This window comes from Thermobia domestica, chromosome 17 (genome assembly GCF_964235325.1).
Source record: "Thermobia domestica chromosome 17, izTheDome1.hap1.1, whole genome shotgun sequence".
Classification (NCBI taxonomy): domain Eukaryota; kingdom Metazoa; phylum Arthropoda; class Insecta; order Zygentoma; family Lepismatidae; genus Thermobia; species Thermobia domestica.
The window spans coordinates 108713878-108730338 of record NC_137470.1 but is presented as its reverse complement, the minus strand read 5'-3'; the positions used below and the strand labels follow the sequence as shown (position 1 = coordinate 108730338).

Sequence of the window (16461 nt, the reverse complement as noted above, 5' to 3'; positions counted from 1 at the left end):
GTAGAACTAATTGTTTTCAACCAGGAAGTAGGATAAAATAGTGACAAAGTAAGCGTCTTGTGGGTTTCTTAGATAGCCTTTTCTTCTAAGTCAAAAACTCTGTCTCGTTTGGGATTCAAATTACGGGTTTGCTATCCTGACCATGGGCGACCGAAGGGGGAGGGCTGGGTGGGACCCCCCTGGCTCACGAAAATGTATACGTAATATAGCAAACCACATATATTAGATACCAAACTTAATATAGCAACCATGGAATGGACCTCCCTAGAAAATTTTCTTCGGGTACCCATGATCCTGACTGAGGACCTCTGGCTTTTCTTCACTACTATTTTGGCATCAAGGGACTAAAAATAGAAAAGTAATCGATGAAATATAAGTGTTACTGTTAATATTAAACAAATTGAAAATAGTTCGGAAAATATATCGGTAAATATTGGTGTCCATTTGCCGATACCGATACTCCCAAAAGTGGCCGATATTACCGATACTGATATATCGGTACATCCCTAGTAGTTTCCACATCCACTCGGTTTATGATGTGTTCATTACCTCAACCACAATCACTGAATTCTTTGCATTTGATAATAGTTAAATACCAAAGTCATTATCATTTGAATTGTTCTCTTCTATACTAGAACATTCATGAACAGTCCATTTCAATTATTGGATGCAATACCTACAGCATTTCTTCTAAGTAGCTTCTCAACACTTATAATTCAAACTCATCACTAATTTCCCATAAACCGTTAGCTACTTTCAACCGAAAAATTAGTTAAAACCTTTTTCTTAAAAAAAAAAGAAAAAAAGAAAAGCAAAGAAAAGAAAAAAATCATCATTTCTTTTTCAGAGAACAATGTGGTGGTTGTAAGAGGGCTAAAAAATATTCCATGCAACGATACGTAATATTAAAAAATAAATAAGAGTCGCCCTTCTGTAAACCTTTGTGTGACATCTACCGCCCTTGCGATATATTAATAGATTTAGAAAACTCAGTGTTATTCATATTTTCATTAATTTTTTATCCACTTTTCTTACATGTTTTAGTACCTAGTCAAATTTAGAAACATTGTCTTAAAGTGACACAACAGTTATTAGCAAAGGATGAAGATAACGGGTTCATCAAACTCAAAATTATCAGATTTTACGCGGAGGTTTTTCTATAACAACGAAGAATCCGCTTTTAAATCTGGACAAAGAAAAAATCAATAAAAAGCTGGGCAACGGGTACATGCAAAATGTAGCAGGTGTATCAATGATTAACTTATTGACAATAGAGCTTGCAAACAATATGGAAGGCGGACGATATCCTTAAAGCTATTAAAGGCATGATGCCACGCTACATGAATCTCGTAGCTGCCATAAAAAAAAAAAAAAAAAAAAACCTTGAAACTCTACCATATTTCTCCATGTAAACATAGTCTTGAAAGGGTCATACAACATTTTTTTCCATCCTGCAAGGAGTTGAACCATGTGCAACTTTCTAGGTCGTCTTGCTTGCTACCTGCTATCGCTCTCTCGCTGACACAAAAAGGAAAAAACAGTTTCGCGGCTTCCGAAACAACGAATTCTTTTGGAGAGGGACGGGAAGTGCGACAAAATACACGTTTTAAATAAGGAGGTTCACTATTTATCCACTAGAGTGCATTGCTGCATGGGTGGACATACCTTTCTTGCTTTCAAGAAGTTGTAGTATGTAAACAGTAAATAGAAAGATCGGGTTGCAAGTTAGTTTTATGACAGGTACAAGATTCGTTTAAAATGGAAACCTACTCTTAGGAGCACTTTCTGTGTAACGATCGTAATATATTTCAAGATTTTATTCCTAGAATTGAACATGTAATTTTCCTTATTCTCCTAGGTATTTTCCTTAACATAACTAAGTGGTAAGTACCGCCTTAAATTAAAACGTCATACTGCAGATTCTAAACAGACCAATACTTAGTACAGTACTTTCTTTCTTTCTTTGTTATTGATTAAATATAAACAGGAATGTATCGGTGCCTTCCATTTCAACTAAGGCAAATAAATAAATAAATAAATAAATAAAATAAAAACAAATAAATAAAAAAAATTATAGCAACTACTTATGTTTTTAAGATATCCAAATTCTTTTGTTTTGTCGCAAAAAAAAATTCCCGCCAAGTAATGGGCCATCAAACACGGGGAGTACAATTTATGAATTGTAGGGAACATGGAAAATGGTCAACTTCGGAGCCCCACCATTCAGCTATGGAGACAGGTAGAGTTATAATTCTTGTTGTGGTATGTACATAGGGATATAAATAAACCATATTTTATTATAATTTCGTTTGCGCATGCATATCTTTTTGTACATAAATAAACGAATGAACGTCAGTTTATCTGAAAAGTCGAAGTTTGCGAGCACTTTCGGTTCGAATTTTAAAATTCTGTTTTCAAGGTTGATAAGACCTAGTTACCTGCTTTCCGAATATATATATGCTGCTTCTGTGCGCAACCATTTCGTCGCAAAAAATTCGAGAAATTGTGAAATTTTGAAAAATCGCCATTTTTGGGCGCCATTTTCTCGAAAACACCATATTTTAAAATTCTGAAATTTTCTCAAATTGTTCAACTTTACATGAATAATAAACATACCAAAAACCATTCTCGACAAATGCTTCATGAATTAATTACGGCCTTTTGAAGTTCCGTTAACTTTCACGTCACAGCTGGCAACACTGGAAACAATAAAAGTGTAATAATTTGATGATATTTGTGGTTCACATTGATTAAATAACGAACAAAAGTATTTTCCTTGCTGTTTTTTTATTATTTTGATCAAAAATGCTCTTTGAAATAGTAAAATGAGTCTCCCCCTATTCATCAATTTTTTCTTTTTAAACCGAAGTAATCTGAGATGGAAATTCAATTACGGAACACAAATATTTTATGTTCACGTATTTAAAATGGTTTTCCGAAACAAAATTTCACTGATATATATATATATATATATATATATATATATATATATATATATATTGACATGAACCAATCATTTGCTTGCTTGGTGTCTTCTTCACTAACAGCGTGTAACCGTGCAGATGCTCCAACAGGTGTTGGCACTCACAACTCGTAGCACATTGTCAATAGTCACAAAACACTTATTTTCACTTCTCTTATGCAGTACTGTTCCGTGGAGCGGGCGAGCGAGCGGGGTGACGGCCCCGGACGCCGAAATAAAGGGGACGCAAAATTCGGGAGAAAAAGGGAAAAAATAGAGGAAAAATTAGTTGCAATATATTTATTGGGGCAACGTCGTATACTCTCGCCCCGGGCGGTGATTTTCCACGGCACAGCACTGCTCTTATGATCCTCTGGAAACCTGTCACTGCTGAAGGTTCATGTGGAAGCATAAGCAGCACTTCAACTTCATGTAATTTATGATTTATACATAATATTTCTGCTATCCACAACTGGTTATCATATATGCATGTAACAAAAGTTCCTTTTTGCAGACTTCTTAAATCTACACTTTGAATTGCAGAAGCTCGATTTTGGGGAAAGCATAAAGTTAGATCATGGTGACCCGTTACTGCCATAAAAACTTCGCCTTTTTCCGAAAGCCAAAGGTGACTTCGTTGAATACCATTTACCGGTCGCAAACTTCCCTATTCCTGCATTTTTTTTTCCCCGGAAATTGTCGAATTCAGTTCCAGGCAACAAAACGAGAGTAATATCCGGAATTTGTACTTGCCTTATGTTCACGAATTCTTCTGCAGTTTTAATGCTGTGTATCTGTTTTCGCCTGAGGTTATACTGCGTTGCCATATTCTTTACAACCCCCTCCCCCCCAATACCGTCGCAGAGTCTCGTGCATGGACGGTTACACTGAAAAACCACTGCTTTATCGGACCTGTCTGCATCTCGAACATCTGAAAGCGATTTTTAAAGTGGGATGCAGCACCATCAGAAATCACTGACACGGTTTGGGAATTTGTAGACACTTATTTTCACGTATTGGAACCTTATTCTGTTTTATCTTTCCTTCGAGTATTTTTAAAATCTTGTCTATGGCTATGAGTACATGAGTCGAATCGTGCGTTATGTCGTTGCTTATTACAACAAAACTGTCAGTTGTTTCATAATAATATACCACTGACGTAAATTTGCTTGTTTTTTCGGTGATAACTCTGAATTTCACTTTGCAGAATAACAGTCCAGTTTTCAGCGAAGTCCACATGAAGTAAAATAGAATTTGTGTCTTGAAATTTTATACGATGCTTTTCGGTAGCAATTAATTCTCCTTGGAATTTCTTGATGTAGTCATAAATTACAATCCTTACAGTTAAACCAGCAACGTACGATACGAAAACAGAAAGTGGCACTTTTTTTTTTTAACGAAATCATTGTTTTTCATATGGCATTCGTTCCACTCTAAGGGATTCACACCGTGTCAGTGATTTCTGATGGTGCTGCATCCCACTTTAAAAATCGCTTTCAGATGTTCGAGATGCAGACAGGTCCGATAAAGCAGTGGTTTTTCAGTGAAACCGGCCATGCAAGAGTCTCTGCGACGATATCGGGGGTGGGTGTGTGGGGCTATAAAGAATATGGCATCGCGGCATAACCTTAGGCAAAAACAGATACACAGTATTAAAACTGCAGAATTCGTGAATACAGTGCAAATACAAACTCCGGGTATTACTCTCGTTTTGTTGCCTGGAACGGAAATAGAAAAAAAAAAAGTGAGACTGGTAACAGGTATTGAACGAAGTCACCTTTGGCTTTCGGAAAATGGCGAAGTTTTTATCAGTAACGGGTCACCATGAACTAACTTCATGTCTCCCCCCAAAATCGAGCTTCTGCGATTTAATAAGCTGCAAAAAAGGAACTTTTGTTACATACATAAATAATAACCAGTGGTGAGTAGCAGAAATATTATGAATAAATCATGGATTACGTGAAGTTGAAGTGCTGTTTATGTCTCCACATGGACCTTCAACCGGGTACAGGTTTCCAGAAGAGCCCCGGAATGAGCATGTGGTGAAAGTTGTAGGTGAAATTTTAGCACAAGTTGACGAAATACCTATATTTCGTGTGAACCAAATATGGTTTTGGGTATTAGGACCTAAGGGCCAAAATGAAACTTCTAATATGTGCAAGTTTACAGAAGACAACTGCGAACCAAATATTAAATGCACAGCAGTTTTATAAATGGGCTGTGGATAATATCAGATTCATCAGATATTTTTTTTTATCAAATGAAAATGTTCAGCAGCATCGCACGACACAAGAAAATCGGTTTATCCCTGTGAAAACAATATCTGGAACAAGAAATATTCATGCTCTCATTCGTGACAGTGAAATACGTTTAATAAATTGGACTAATTTCCTTTACACGAATGGAACACCTACACAGAGTTTGAGTAGATAACACAAACAGAAAATATCAGAAGTAAAAGTCTTGGATCCACGAAAATTTGTAGCTTGTGTCTATAACTGCAAATGGTGGATTGGCATGATGCTGGAGTGTTCAGAGGAATATCAGGACTACAAGACAAAGTTATTACAACCTGCGGGGCCCGCTTCCACTTCTCACTGACCTGGAACCGACGATATCGTATGGGTGCCAGCCGTTCACATTCTTATTGATGCAACAGACCACATTTCTATCACAGCTAGTGGAAGATCACACAGTGTGTCACAGGAGACTGTTAATAAAATTAACCAGTTATTCAAGACTTTCAGTAAACACTAATACATTGTACAATGCTGATGGTTAATACATAAGTCAACTGTTATTTTTTGCTATGATTGTAGGTTACTGTGTGGAATAGTTGTAATAAAAGTTATACAGTATCAAATAGCTTACACCAATATTTTAGAAGCTCGTTATGAGGCAAAAGACATATTTAGGGTTTTTAGGGATCTTAGATTCAAATACCCACAACCAAATTTGATTCACAGAAAATATAGGTATTTCTTAACCTTGTGATAAATTTCACACATGTACACTCATGTCCAAAATAACTGTCGCATATCTATAGCTGTCTTCTTGTAAGCATATAATTTGATAATGATGTTGCAGGGTACTTTTAATACTGATACTATGTGTATAATCGGGAAATGTATATTTATAGTAAATTGCATAGGAAAAGAATTATAAATAGGAAAATTAGAATGAGTAAAACAAAATGTTGCTAAATGGGGACAAGAAAATCTTATTTTCTTGTTGCTATTCTTATTTACTGCTCTTTTGACATGAAATTTGCCACATACATGTCTTTGCAGATTATACACATAATTACATTATAAGAAATATCGGGCGAATTCGTTATCAAATTATATTTTTACAACAACATATTTATAGATATGCGACAATAACTTTGGACATGAGTGTACAACTTTCACCACATGCTCATTCTGGGGGTCGAACTTGGGACTATAAATGCTGCTATAACTTTACACCTACATAGTATTCATTAGTTTTGACTGCAAATTTTTAGCTTCATAGCTCTCATGGTTATGGAAATATACAACAAAATGCAAAAGCAGCCGTGTTTGAGTTGTGACCTTGAAGCTGATTGTGTAATTAATTACTAATTAACTATGAGGACTGGAAAAGTTTTATTTTGGAAAATAACTATTTGCAACCAAGTCTTTAAATGTACAAGATATTATCAAAATCTGAGACCATGCATTATTTATCATTGGTTCATTTGAAATAGAATGACTCAAAAGTGATGATACAAGAACCCTGTGGCAGGACGGACCACTGTCAGTGTCACAATTAAACGTTTTCACAGCAACTTCTCCAAACTACATGACAGAAGGTCACGGTTGCTCAGTGGTAGAGCGCTAACCTCTGACAAGTGGGGAGCCTAGTTCGAACCCGGCTTGAGATAAATGGGCTTTGTGCTCAGCAAACAGCACATACTGGGTATATTTTCAGAATTCACTATGAAACTGCACATAAAATGAATCAGATACAGACTTTCCATACACTTCCTTATTGGAAGGGGTCAGTGAATCTGAGAACGTTCAAAGGTAAAGCGACAGTCGAGAAAGAGAGTAAAGTTAGATACTAATGGAAGCTCGTGATTCTTTCAGTAAAGAAAACTTCCACGCCATATGTAGAGAAAGCCAGACCATCTCATATTTTTCAGCACAAAATTGCGGAAGAAAAACCTCGTCTTGAATTCAGAAATACACAGCAGTACCGCTACAATATTGGCCATGGTCTAGTCTTCAGTCCAAATAGTAAGAATTAGAAGAGACAGAGAAAGCAACAGAACAATAAATGTGATCTAGATTACGTCAATGCATTCTTGTAAATCACTTTTTGAAAATGATTATTCAGTTGACAAAGACAAGTATAAATTTAGAAAGAAGAATTTCTCGGATACAACAGAAGTACAAAGGCACAAAAGACTACAAACGTCACATACGAATGAAATACAGTAGAATACTAACCTTAAACTACACTTAAGCACCTACAAGCTCATTTCTGGCTACATGGTTGGCGCAACAGACACTCAGGTTCGATTCGCGGTGGGACCTCATATCGTTTGGATTCCACGTTTAGGTATATATCTAAGCCTCAGCCTCGCTCCTAAGAGGGACGCTAAGGTTGAACTCAACCCAACCAATCTTATTACGCACCAGCTATTATTAATTTAATTGTGTACTGTTCGATGATTCCATATCATTATTATCGATGCGCGAATATTAAATAATTTTTACATTGGATCGTGGAGTCATAACTTTTTTCTTTAAAAAAGAAATACGTATAGATATACTTCGTTACCAGCGTAAATAAAAAACAACTGATAATGTATTTCTCCCAACTAAGCAGTTGAAGGGTTGATGAACTCTAGCTTCACACATTGCTTCACATATCTATTCTGGTTTCGAAAGTAGAATGTACAAGTATTAAGAATTCATCGGAATCTCACCTTTGAAATGACTAGTATTGTGGAAATACGTAATACATGTGCCTTTAGCTATATTTAAATCCCTAAGCGATAATGAGGAACAACGTAGTGGAAGTAATGTTTTAATGCAAGGTAAAATTTTAATTTCTTCTCATATGCAACAGCAGTCTACTAAACTGTACACAAATACATGGAACTTTTTTTTTTTGAACATCGTTTACCCGCATACCCAAAATCGCTGACGTGGTTTTGCTTACGGACACATACCCGCGCGTGCCAACAAACTTTGTCTTACCCTTACGCGCTTTAGACACTTACCTCAAGTTGGATGATGTCTTTTGCACTATCGTGTTAACGACGTATGTAAGGACGATGTATTTATACCTATAACGGATAGCATTTTGCATTTCTCCCAAAGTCATCAATGGCTCCACAGCCGGTGACTGATAGAGAGCCGTGTAAGCGAACTCGTTTATGTATATACCCACTGTTACTGACGCACATGCTTCCTACGGATGCACCAGTTCCCCCGCCCCCCCCCCCTGCTGCGCTTCTGCCCTGACTCGGTTAGGAAGATTTCGTGCCTTTTAGTAGCCAACTAGCGTTACACTCTACGAAGTTAAATTGCACAGTCAAATGTACCTCTCACAAGAAACTGTGTAAACGTGCCTAGAGCACATTTCCTTCATAAAAAATAGTAGCCCTAAATATAACATGAATTGATACCTGATCTCCTAAAATGGACCTGAATCTAACTTAAAAAAAAAAAAAAAAAAAAAAAAAAAAAAAAAACTAGCAGGAGTGATATTTAAGTATCTTTTTGTGTTAACAATCTATAACAGTGTCTTTTTTTAAGCGCGAAAAAAATTATGGGAGCCTGGCGAAAAACTTCTTAATAGTTACGTCACGTACTGATCGAGATGACAAGGAAACCCTGAGATGTGAACGATCAATTAAAAAAAAGTTCTTAATTGGAGTGTAAGATCACTATTTCACATACAGTATTGTTAAGTAAGCATCCTATCATATCATTTAGTAAAATCACGTAAGGACTTAATTGAAAAATAACTTCTTGCCAGCAGGAAAATCGTTTAGCAAACTGATTCACAATATCGGTTCGTAAAGAACTAGTTTCGGATACTTACTCACATTCAAATACTACATTAAGCAAGTTAAAGGGAAGTTAGTTACCGATATATATTATAAGAAAATAAAAGTCACCATATTAACTGCTCCAAAACATGGTTCCTAAAGAATATATATATATATATATATATATATAGTTCTTAGATATAAATCTTTTGTTTTTGCACCGATTCCTTTATATGTACTGCAGATTTTATATAACAGCTATTCAACATCGCTGACAATTCACTTAATTAGATTCAAAGAGTCAAAACCGGAAGTTAAACCAGCTATAAAAAACAAAACCAAGATCACTTTGAAGTGAAAACAAAAACTAATAGTGAGCGGAACCATGAGCGTATATATATATATATATATATTTATATATATATATATATATATATATATATATATATATATATATATAAAACGAAGCACATTAAAATTCAGAGTGCAACTCTTTATTTTAAAAATGCGCGGGCGCACTCTACTAACTTGCAGGAAATACAACAAAGCAATTACCATGTAACACTCAGTCAAGAAAGTACTTACAATCTAATCTCTCACGTACCTAAAACTTATGTACACTTCATAAGGTATTTTGAACCACACCGATATTAAACATCGCCCGCCCCATTTTTCGGTGCCCTATAAAATCGTGATGCAAAGCCATCTTGTAGTGACCATGCTTCTCGCACTTCTTGCATTATGTGCATACCTATCGTTACTAAGGCGTCTGTTCCTAGAGATGCATCCCCACACGGGTTCTAATTTTTGCTTCTACTTACACCAGAACATATGTACAATTAGGATGCAGTGATAACTAGGTTAATGAGTAGTTTTTGCATTTGCCTTCCCTACGCGTTATACTCACCATTACTGGCCCTTCTCAACTTCACCTATGACACGTGGGGTATTGCGGTACAGCTGAATTTGAGAAATGCCAATAAATAAAACAATATGGAAATAATCTTAAAGACTTATGTCCGGTAGCTTTCCCTAAGTTAATCTGTGCCATGTTAACAATTCTTAATATCAGTCATCGCAAATTTCTTGCAGCAGTAGATCACTAATATAAAACTTATAATTTGCTGGTGCTGATCGACATTAGGAGACTGCAGATTTGCAAAATGTACAGAAGAAATACCTATTCTGATTTCGAAAGAGAAGTGCATACGTAATCAGACTACAGCGGAATCTCTAATTTGCCGAAGAATGTAGAAATACATAATGCAATGTGCATACTGTCAACTATATATTAGTCCTTAAGGAAGCAATGAAGAAGTGAAGTGACAAAAAGATAATTATTTAGTGCAAGATATGGTTTTAAATTATTAAATTATTCAGCAGCCTTTTAAAATGTACAAATGAAGTACGAATATTTCCCTTACAAAATCTCCTTTTACGCGCATACCCACCATCGCTGAGGCGCCTGACCTATACTGACGCATTCCCGCGTGGGCCCTGAAGACTCTCGCTATCCTCATGTGGCTTAGATAGAATTCTTGCTCCTACAGGCAACATACCGCAACTTGGTCGACGTCTTTGCACCGTTGTGTTAACGAAGTATATGAGAATTGCATATACCCATAACGGATAGCATTTAATCTCTCTCACAAATCCATCGACGGCTCCGGAGCCGATACTGACATTGGACGGTGTTATGCATCAATTGAGCAAGCACCGTCCTTTGATTTTGGAGATTCTTACATCCCTGAGTAGGAGACAATCTAAATAATGTTAAACATTCATGAAAAGCTGATCGATCAAGCGCCAACAACTAGATCGTAATGGTAACATGACTGTCTCCTTTAATATCTCAGAACCATGTTTTGGCGCTTAGTCAAATGACGCATAACACCGTCCAAGTGAGCCGTTGTAAACGACCTTGCCCATACGTATACCCGCCGTCGTCAACGCGCCTGCTCACTACGGATGCAGCTCTTCGCTACCACTCGGGCACCCCTGCATTGACTTGGATAGATAGTATTCGCCCTTTTTAGTGGACACCTAGCACAAGTTGGTTCGTGATTCATACATTGTAGCTTTTATGCCGTACGTCTACATTGCATTTATTGTCACCAAAGTCACAAACAGCGAACCGTAATCAGTACCAAGTGAGCCTTCAGGCTAACAACTGATTCGGAACAGGAATTAAATAACCCCCCCTATAACACTTAAACCGTCCGAAACATAATCTGCACCGACAAATATAACTGACACGAAACAGTGTAATGGTGTCACATAAAAATTGAAATATAACATGAATTCATATACGATCACCTAAACTACACCTGAACCTAATATCTCAAACATGATTTCAAATGGCGTCTTTAAAGTGAACCAGCAGAATTAATGTAACTGAGGCGATATTTGCACAGATGGCAATTCGTATAGAGTGATTACTTTCATGTGCCGCCGGCAGTACAGTGGTGCAAGGTACAATATATGAACCAAGAATGTAACTTTCAAAAGCATCGAGATTTTCTTACGGCAGACACATTCTTTAGATGCGCCGAAACTATAACATGAAACGAAAGTTGTCAGTCAAGCGACACGTATTTCCGCTATTTCTTGTTCACATGTTTTCACTTAGTTCCGAAATTGTGGCCTGCATATGAAAATCACAACGGTTATATTTTGCATTATATACTGAAAAAGAATTTCAACTTATAATTAATTTTCTGAAAGAGGGTGCTTGGAGGAGCAAATAGATCAAAGATTAGTCAAGAAGGGAAACTTATTTACATGAAAATAAACGAATCACACCAGTCATTGCTTACTATACCTGGTAGACATATTGTATGGAACCGAAAAGTTGACGTTAAGAGTCTTGCACTTAGGTTGAGAGGGAAAAGTAACGAATGCCACACATATTCTTTAGCTATACAGAAAATATAATAAGTAAAAAATACACTGAAGCTAATGGCGTCCAGTGTACAGTCACAAATTATCGAGAACTACCAATTGGTTTCGTCTTCCACTAACACACGCGTACAGAATAGGTATTAAAATTTTGACTTTATCTCATGTAACACGGCATGACATCACTTACGAAATATATAAAAAAGTATCTTACACAATCAATTCAAGAATTTTGCGCAAAATTTAACTATAAAACATGCATTGATACATTATTTAATACATTTCACTTAAGAAATAATACATACCTCAGTACTTCTGAAACCCCAAGCCGTGCGTGTACAGAGAAGTGGTGCCAGGTCAGAAAAAAGTCACGCTCTAGATAATAGCTCGAAAATCTCTGAATGCCATTAAAACTTACAAATTACTTTAGCCTCAAAACTCAGTTTTAGAAGTGAGATATGTAACAAAATTACGAACAGCAACAAAGTAACGCTGAATGTTAGTAGCATATGCAGAATTTCATTAAGAGGCGTGTTCGTGCAACTCTTCAATCTCAAGATCCTTTCACGTACATCTCATTTTTGTGTACATCTTATTAGTATTGTAATGTTTATTTTTCTCTAATATTTTGTTTTCTACGTCACTGCTGAGCATAAATAGAAAGGAAGTACCACGCAGGTTCTAGAAACAATTGTTTTAAGAATACATTGTCCACCCACTAATTATCTCATTGCTTTTTCCAAAATATTCACCGTGAGCTACATGGAAGCACACAATTTGGCACAGGTAATGTTCAGGGTGGCCACTCGAGATGAAAGTCAAGCAATTACAATTTTTTCAGTAGTCATTTTATTTTGCTTCCGCAAAATACTTGTATGGACATTACAATACAACCCTCGGTACAGGTGAAGTTCAGCGGAGCCACCAGAAATAAATGTTGAAATTTAGAATTACTCTACTTCTTATCTCCATATACTTCCACACAATGTCCACACTAAGGATGTACGAATCGTATCAGATACCAACCACATATAATTTACAGTTTCATCAATTTGGTTATAGTTAAGGAGTCGTACTTCCCATTTAGGGAAGGACGAGAAACGCCATACTTTCAGGAATTATTCATTGACTATCAAGGATGTTAAAAAGTAGATAATAGACTGAGTTCTTGCCCTTGTACTTAGGGTGTTTAGGTAGTGCAACAGTAAGATGTATCCTCGTGCACGGGAGATGAGAAGTAGCTGTTCTTAACTATTACCATCAATTTGAAACCAGTTTCGGAATTTGACCTGCTATTGGCACCATTCATGCTTCTAAAGTGAGACAGTACAATTTGGAAACATTATTTCTATTGCATGAGTGAAATGAATTTATAGTTTTCAAAGAGATCTATTAGCAACAAACGATGTAGAGGGAAATTTCTTGAACAGCTTTTTGTAAAAATGATTCCGGAAATGAAGTACACTATATTGTACTTGTTCAATTATTGTCTTTAGCATTAAATAAGAGTTCAACAAACTTTAAAACATCAAGATACTTACTTCCGTCCTTATAACGTAACAAGTTCTGAGCTGTTTATTAAATTATAGTTCTGTTGTATGAAAACATATATATATCGTTTGCGTATATTCAAGCTTTTTTTCTCCTTTTATAATTACAATATTTTACAAAGTAGGAATATATTGAACAGACACTGTCAATCACAAGAAAACTGAAACAAAATTCCATTTTGCTCGAATGTAGTACTATTTTGAAACTCGCACACTCATTAATAACAAATAAATACTACTTATGTTCCCAATGGCTTGTTGCTCTCGTAAGACATTAAGACGCAAATAAATACGAAACACTCAATTTCAGTCCACTATACTCATATTCTCCATATTGGTGCTAAACAGTGTTGCCAATATCAAAAATTATAAAATCCTACCTCGAGATTCAGAAAGTTCAATTTTGCTTTTGAATTTCCGTTGTAATATTTACTAGATAATAATAATAATAATAATAATAATAGACTAATAATAATAATAACAGATAAATAATAATAATAACGTCCAGTTTTACTATACGGATCCATAGTATAAGTAGTAGTAGGAGAAGGAATAGGGGAAGGAGTAGTGATGGGCAGTGGGAATATTCCCGGCGGGAAGGAAAATAAAATATGGAAATATTCCCAGGTTTTTTCCCTGGCATATAAATTCCCGGGAAGGAATTTATTTCCATATCTTTATTTTATCTTCCAAATTATAAGAACCGTATGACTAATTACTTTATTTTCCTTTACTATGATTTACTTCTAGGCTTTAAATAATTTGGAGGTTAAAACAATAAAATTTGTTGACTGTAATTTATATAACTAATCATATGATTTATTAGTTCCATTTCCATTTCCACTAAAAAGTAGCAAAGTACTAATTTAGGCCTACTAATGATAAAAAGAAAGAAGTTTTTAAAGTAATGTAGAAATAGAGATGAAGTACTATTAATACACCCCGAAGCACCGTTAGTAATCGCCTGTCTCCTGTCTCTAACTCGAATTTCTAAAGAGGTACTCGGACTTCTCTTTATTGTCAACTAACGCATGAAATTTCGAGAAATAGGTAGCACGAAAGATCGTGTGTGGCAATGTTACGTGCAAAATTATAAAGATAATTCAGTATCTTGCAAATTTTGTGAACATAAATATGTATGCGCAAAAATTGATAAATTGGTGAGAAATGTATCTTCTGGCAGTTACCCAATCTAATTTGTTTATAACATTTAAAAATTTAATATGCTTATAATGTCACTAGTAGAGACAAGCTTAGAAAATCCACATACTTAAAAATTTAAACTGTTTAACGGAAAAGAATATGTGCACTTACTATACCATTATTCCACGTATTTACTTTCATAGAATGGAATCTACTTTCACAGAGACGAGATGGGTATAATTCAATTCGTATTACCAAGTAGATGAATAATTGGTATGCCATTTTCCCGAAAATACAATTTTAATCCGGGCAATTATTAAAAATTCGAGATTTTGAGCAATGGGGACCAGTTGTAGGAAAGGACGAGATGCGTATAATTCGATTCGTATTAACAAGCAGACCAATAATTAGTATGCCATTTTCCCGAAAATCAATTTTAACCCGGAAATTATAAAAATTCGGGATTTTGGGCAAAAGGGACCAGTTGCAGACAGGAGCGAGATGGGTATTATTCGATCGTATTAACAAGTAGATCAATAATTGCAATGCCATTTTTCCGAAAATCTAATTTTAACCCTGGAAATTATTAAAAATTCGGGATTTTGGGCAATGGGGACCAGTTGCAGACAGGAGCGAGATGGGTATCATTCGATACGTATTAACAAGTAGATCAATAATTGAAATGTCATTTTCCCGAAAATCCAACTTTAACCCGGGAAATTATTAAAAATTCAGGATTTTGGGCAAAAGGGACCAGTTGCAGACAGGAGTGCGATGGGTATCATTGGATTCGTATTAACAACTAGATCAATAATTGCAATGCCATTTTCCCGAAAATCCAATTTTAACCCGGGAAATTATTCAAAATTCGGGATTTTGGGCAAAAAGGACCAGTTGTCGACAAGAACGAGATGGGTATCATTTGATACGTATTAACAAGCAGATAAATAATTGCAAACCCATTTTCCCGAAAATCCAATTTTAACCCGGGAAATTATTAAAAATTCGGGATTTAGGGCAAAAGGGACCAGTTGCCGACAGGAGCGAGATGGGTATCATTCAATTCGTATTAACAAGTAGATCAATAATGGCCGTGCCATTTTCCCGAAAATCCAATTTTAAACCGGGAAATTATTAAAAATTCGGGATTTTGGGCAAATGGGATCAGTTGCCGATAGGGAAAAGGTAGCAATCATTCAATTATTATTAACAAGATTTTCAGTGATTGCAATGACATTTTCCCGAACATCCGATTTTAACCCGGGAAATTACTAATAATTCGGGATTTTGAGCAAAAAGGACCAGTTGCCGACAGGAGCGCGATGGGTATCATTGGATTCATATTAACAAGTCGATCAATAATTGCAATGCCATTTTCCCAAAAACGCAATTTTAACCTGGAAAATTATTCAAAATTCGGAATTTCGGGCAATGGGGACCAGTTGCCGACAGGAGCGAAATGGGTATCATTCAATTCGAATTAACAAAAAAAATGAAATCTTTAAGTTTTACGTTCCACGGTTATGCCGGTTAAGCTAAAAGAGATCGTATTAACAAGTAAATCACTAATCGCAGTACTATTTTCCCGAAAATACAATTTTAACCCGGGAAATTATTAAAAATTCGGGATTTTGGGCAAAAGAGACCAGTTGCAGACAGGAGCGAGATGAGTATGATTCGATTCGTATCAACAAGTAGATCAACAATTGCAGTGCCATTTTCACGAAATTCCAATTTTAACCCTGGAAATTACTAGAAATTCAAAATTTTGGGCAATGAGTATCTGTTGCCGACATGAGCAACATGGGTAGCATTCAATTCGTATTAACAAGCAGATCAATAATTGCAATGCCACCTTCTAGAAAATCCGATTTTAACCCGGG

General features: G+C 35.8%; 1 protein-coding gene across 2 annotated transcripts in view; it reads right to left on the bottom strand.

The window, feature by feature from the left end:
• LOC145674279 (uncharacterized) overlaps positions 1–13790 on the bottom strand; it is a 29042-nt gene extending 15252 nt beyond the window's left edge. The window contains exon 1 of one of the 2 annotated variants that reach the window (XM_081744126.1): positions 12191–13790. The gene's annotated coding sequence lies outside the window, so the exon portion shown is untranslated. The remainder of the gene's footprint in view (positions 1–12190) is intronic. The other variant, XM_081744125.1, reaches the window with a different exon arrangement.
• Between the last annotated feature and the right edge of the window lie 2671 nt (positions 13791–16461).